The sequence below is a fragment of the Nuphar pumila genome, chromosome 2 (assembly GCF_984573655.1).
Source record: "Nuphar pumila chromosome 2, dmNupPumi1.hap1.1, whole genome shotgun sequence".
NCBI classification, from domain to species: domain Eukaryota; kingdom Viridiplantae; phylum Streptophyta; class Magnoliopsida; order Nymphaeales; family Nymphaeaceae; genus Nuphar; species Nuphar pumila.
This window is the reverse complement of record NC_143250.1, coordinates 98,427,249-98,433,081: the sequence shown is the minus strand read 5'-3', so window position 1 is coordinate 98,433,081 and position 5,833 is coordinate 98,427,249. Positions and strand designations below refer to the sequence as shown.

At 41.7% G+C, this 5,833-nt stretch overlaps 1 non-coding gene across 1 annotated transcript; it reads right to left on the bottom strand.

Moving 5' to 3' along the window:
* Window positions 1-2,929: 2,929 nt before the first annotated feature.
* LOC149846345 (small nucleolar RNA snoR100) lies at window positions 2,930-3,045 on the bottom strand. The gene has a single exon (XR_016430672.1). It is a non-coding gene; the product is annotated as a small nucleolar RNA snoR100 (small nucleolar RNA).
* Window positions 3,046-5,833: the final 2,788 nt, after the last annotated feature.

The window sequence follows — 5,833 nt, the reverse complement described above, 5'->3', positions numbered from 1 at the left end:
TATCTCATTGCCATAAGACGAATGATATCTCCTTGATTCATGGAGATATCTAAGGCAAGCTGTTGATGTAAAACCTATTAATGGAACCTCCTCTCAGTGAAATTGAAAAGAGAGTGAGAGATAGATTAACCGTGGACGTAGGTTGTTAACAATTGAACCACGTTAAATTTGATTGCATTTCTTTTTTCTACCTTGTGTGTTCTAGAACTCTTTTAGGCCGGAACTCTTCATAAACTTTGAGACCAACTCCATGGCCTCCGGTCTCCCTCTCCCCTCCTTTGCCATGCTCAGCTTGTGTTTGCTCATAATTATCTCATTCAAACTCATAAAGTAAGCTCAACAAGCTAAATAGAAAAATAAGTACTCAGCTCAGCTCGTATAAACTCTTTAAGTGGTAATAAATATATTTTGCTTTATATAAATAATGTAGAACAAATGATTGAAGCATTTGGTTTGAAAGCAATAGGTTTAGAGATGATAAAATCTTATTGCTTGCAGCTGTACATTGTTTTCTTTTCTTTTTTAATGAAATCCTACTACAAACTTTAAAAAGACGCATTTGCATTTTTTTTTCTGTAAACAAGCTTGCTTGAGCTTGGCTCGAACTTTTTTTCTGTAAACAAGTTTGCTGGAGCTCAGCTCATTTAGTTCCACCTAATTAAGGGCTTGAACTCCACTTTGCTTACAAAAATTTAGCCAAGCTTGAACACTTCAAACTCTCTGCTTTTTTTCGAGCTCATTTGCCAGCCCTACCAACAAAGAGTTAGGCTTTATTTTCACGAATTAAAAACACCATAAATGCCACCAGATTTTCCCAGAACAGAGAATGCATGATCTGACCTTTGGGGCCTGTTTGTCTCAACTCGGACTTTTCATATGACACACCTTCCTTAGGGGAAGCTGGATCAGGTGCAATCACATTGCACATTTCTGATGCACCTAAGCACCCTTCATCTTTTACATACAGCCTGTCAGTTGTGGGCCCCAACAGCAGATGGTGGGTGATGAAGTGCAACATGTGCATTTGAATGCACCTGATCCAGCTTCCCCTAAGGAAGGTGTCATATAAAGGTAGAACACCAAAAAAAATGAAAACAACATTTTTTTTGAAAGGCAAGCTGGGGTTAGGTTCATCTTTTACGTACAGTCTGTCAGCTGTGGGCCCCAACAGCAGATGGTGGGTGATGAAGTGCAACATTACATTTGAAATGTGCATTTGAATGCACCTGATCCAGCTTCCCCTAAGGAAGGTGTGTCATATAAATGTAGAACACCAAAAAAACACAGAATTTATCATGGTTGATGAAAACAATATTTTTTTTGAAAGGCAAGCTGGGGTTAGGTTCATCTTTTACATACAACCTGTCAGTTGTGGGCCCCAACAACAGATGGTGGGTGATGAAGTGCAACATTACATTTGAATGCACCTGATCCAGCTTCCCCTAAGGAAGGTGTGTCATATAAATGTAGAACACCAAAAAAACACAGATTTTATCTTGGTTGATGAAAACAACAATTTTTTTGAAAGGCAAGCTAGGGTTAGGTTCATCTTTTACATACAGGCAGTAAGCTGTGGGTCCCAACAGCAGATGGTGGGTGATGAAGTGCAACATTACATTTGAAATGTGCATTTGAATGCACCTGATCCTGCTTCCCCTTAAGAAACGTGTGTCATATAAATGTAGAACACCAAAAAAACACAGAATTTATCATGGTTGATGAAAACAATATTTTTTTTAAAAAGCAAGTTGGGGTTAGGTTCATCTTTTACATACAGCTTGTCAGCTGTGGGCCCCAACAACAGATGGTGGGTGATGAAGTGCAACATTACATTTGAAATGTGCATTTGAATGCACCTGATCCAACTTCCCCTAAGGAAGGTGTGTCATATAAATGTAGAACACCAAAAAAACACAAAATTTATCATGGTCGATGAAAACAACATTTTTTTGAAAGGCAAGCTGGGGTTAGGTTCATCTTTTACATACAGCCAGTCAGCTGTGGGCCCCAACAGCAGATGGTGGGTGATGAAGTGCAACATTACATTTGAAATGTGCATTTGAATGCACCGGATACAGCTTCCCCTAAGGAAGGAGTGTCATATAAATGTAGAACACCAAAAAAACACAGAATTTATCATGGTTGATGAAAACAACATTTTTTTTTGAAAGGCAAGCTGGGGTTAGGTTCATCATTTACATACAGCCTGTCAGCTGTGGGCCCCAACAGCAGATGGTGGGTGATGAAGTGCGACATTACATTTGAAATGTGCATTTGAATGCACATGATCCAGCTTCCCCTAAGGAAGGTGTGTCATATAAATGTAGAACACCAAAAAAACATGGTTGATGAAAACAACATTTTTGGGCCCCAACAGCAGATGGTGGGTGATGAAGTGCAACATTACATTTGAAAAGTGTATTTGAATCTTCTCCTGAGGAAGGTGTGTCAGATAAAGGTAGAACACCAAAAAAACACAGAATTTATCATGGTTAGGCAAACCCCTACCAGTTATACAACTATAGCATTGGGTTTTGAACCTGCAACATTTCAAAACAAGGTGACATGCACTAGCTGCTCGTACCAGACTAGCGGAGACCCCCCATTTTACCATCACCACAAAACATTAAAAAGAAAGAAGATCAAGACACAACACCCATATAAAGGAAACCATACAACCTCATCATGGTTGCCTCCAAACCCAAATAAGGAAACCACTCAACATTTTGACCCCTATTTGTTTCTACACCACCTATGCCATACGCAACAAGTATGACATGCATATGCATGCCAACCATGGCATGCCCGTCCAAACTCATGTCATGTATATCATAGAGTGCATGTCCAAAAATGCCAGATATTGCCTTCCATGAACACACATATGTACACGCATAACATCTGCACATGAACAATAAGAAACAGTTGAAAGGGATGTGAGTCTAATCCAGGCCCACTTATCAAAAGCCCAAAAGGCATCAAAGTGAGCAGACATGATGACTCCTTCTGAGGTCATTTTCTGTGCACCTTACCATGCTCATTTCATGTATCATCCACAGCATCGGCTTATTGTGCACAGTACCAACAAACCCTAACATTAATTTAAAAAAAAAAACAAAATACCCATTGTTTTGTTTTTGTTGAAAACACCACAATGAAGGAAGAAAGAAAGAAAGAGACAATCAAACCCTATTAGAGAGAGAGAGAGAGAGAGACCCTAACTAAACCTTGATTTTGATGCACCCAACATTCAGAGACCTATCTTGAATCCCAAAAACAAACAAACCCTATCAAAGGAACGTAACAAAAACCCACACCACATGCAATAAAACCCTAAAAGGAACAAAGTTCAGGGCAGCCAGGGGAAGAAGCAACGATTCTAGGGTTTTAGAGCACATGGGGAGGGCCTTAAAAAGAGCGTGCAGGGCGAGCACGAGATTACAATAAGGGGCTCGTGTTTAAGTTTAATGACTAACATGCCCATTTGGTTATTCAAGTTTCCTGTTTTTTTTTTATACGGAAAAGCCACCCTCATGATCAAAGACCTACCAGCGCTGGCTTTCGCTGCTGCAGTCGCTGTCATGGCAGTTGCCCCTAAACCCCAGAGAGTCGCCACGCTTCGGCTTGCGCAAGGAATGACACCCATGGGATTTGAACCTAGACCAGCTGCCTAGCGGCCTAGCGGCCTAGGTTCCATCCCACTACGCCAAACCCCTTTCGGGCGGTTCTTCAAGTTGATTTAACAGGCCTGAGGTGATTGGTGAAGGTGCGGACCCCTTGTCTCTAGTTAGACTCCCACTGAGTGTGTGGGCGCCTTTCTTAGTGAGCTCCGTAAGTAGGGATGGCAGTGGGGCGGGGCGGGCGGGGGACAAGGTCTCCACCGCCTCAAGATTTTATCCTCCATCCCCAGCGGTGAATGGATTTTAGCCTCCATCCCCGCCTTCATCCCCGTTTCATGTCCTCCATCCCCGGATCAAACGGGGATGAGGCAGGGCGGGGATATTGCGGGGAAAAGTGGTCGGGGCGGGGATGAGGCGGGTCGGGGAAAAGTGCACGTCCATCCCCGCCTCCACCCCCGGACAGGGATGAATTTTAACCTTCGTCCCCGCCTCCATCCCCGTTTCATACCCTTCATCCCCGGTCCAAACGGGGCGAGGCGGGGCCCCGCTTTCCCCCGGTCCACTGCCATCCCTATCCATAAGCGCTTAGGTGTCTATGATCTCACTCAGGGTTCACCTCACATGGGGTGAGCCCATTACGTGACTCAATTCTTTGCAAGGGTTCCTCTTCATAAAAAAAAAAGCATGAATATGGGCGAGAAATTAAGTTTCATTAGATGACGCAAGATAAATTGATTTTTTATCATGAGAAATTCACTGGTTGTGAAATTCTCAATAAAAAAACTCGAGATTTTAACGCAATTTAACAAATTTCTGGCTTTTTATGTGGTGTTTTGGTTTTTATCATTTTAATTCCCTCCTGATCTTTGGATATTTTGTTTTTTTATGTATATATTGGGGATTTCTTTTGTGAAGAAATTCCGAGAACAAGAAAACTTCAAAATACCATTCAGACCCAACCAAATGGTAAATCAGTTGGTCAGATATCCAAATCAAACCTTATCCATTGATCCCCTAGAAGGAAGGAGTTATTGAATCCTGCTGCAGCCAAACCCGAACCTGAGAAGGGCTGTCCAAGGGTCGGATCTGCACCCGACCTGGATGTGTCAGGACATGAACCTGACTCAGAGGTGCCAGTCCAGGATATGGATCCTTGTCAGATCCAACCTAACATAGGTAGAACGAGAACCTGGTATGGACCTGGTCTGACCTGAAATTTCGTAAACCATTTCAGGGCCCATACACTAGTCCGGCCCGGATAGCTAGTTACACCTCTTTCGTTATGCCCAAAGATGGACCCTACCAGATCTGATTCGGTGAGAAATACACGGCCAAGAACCATAGTGACAAATGTCAGTGGTATAAAACATCATGATTTTATTGTGATATCTTCAAAACTCGATATATTCTGGAAAAAAGGATGATATTTTTAAGACATCACCCCTTTTGAAAATATCACGATTAGATTGTGATGTTATTGTGTCACTAAAAATAACATGATATTAACATTTTTATATATTTTTACATTTTTTAATGTTTTTATTTTATTTCTATATATATTCTTATGCATATTTTAAAATTGAAGGCACAGATATTTTTCAAGAATTTTCCAAGTTTTTAGCCAGCACGACTAAGTCCATATGATCCTGGGTAGTTTCTTCGAGTAAAGATAATAAAAAATATTATATACAACTGACCCACTTGGCCAGGTTTGGTACTCTCTGATAAGATCCATCCCAGATCTAATACCCAATGGCAGCTTCTCCAAATATCCGATATGAACCCAACCCAGCCCTAATCTGACCTTTTCCCTTACCCCTAAAGGCCACCTGTCAATCACAATAACAAAAAAAAAATGTGCTAGTCCACCTGACCAGGTGACGTTTGTTCAATTCACTCTGCGGGCTCCACATTTTTTGACCAGTTCATGGCCTTCTCTTGGGACCCACGGACCAAATCTCTCTCTCTCTCTCTCTCTCTCTCTCTCTCTCTCTCTCTCTCTCTACATGCTTATCCCAACTTGACCAAGGGTTGAGGTACCTAATGCAAATTATGCCCGATCATGAAAATGAATCCCAAACCTAACCCATATAACTTAAAATATCTAAAATGTAAAATTTACACACACACACACACACACACACACTTAGGTCAGCCAGGTCAGGCCGGATATCCAGGCAGAATTATATCCCAAACCCCACCCACATGTTAGGTGG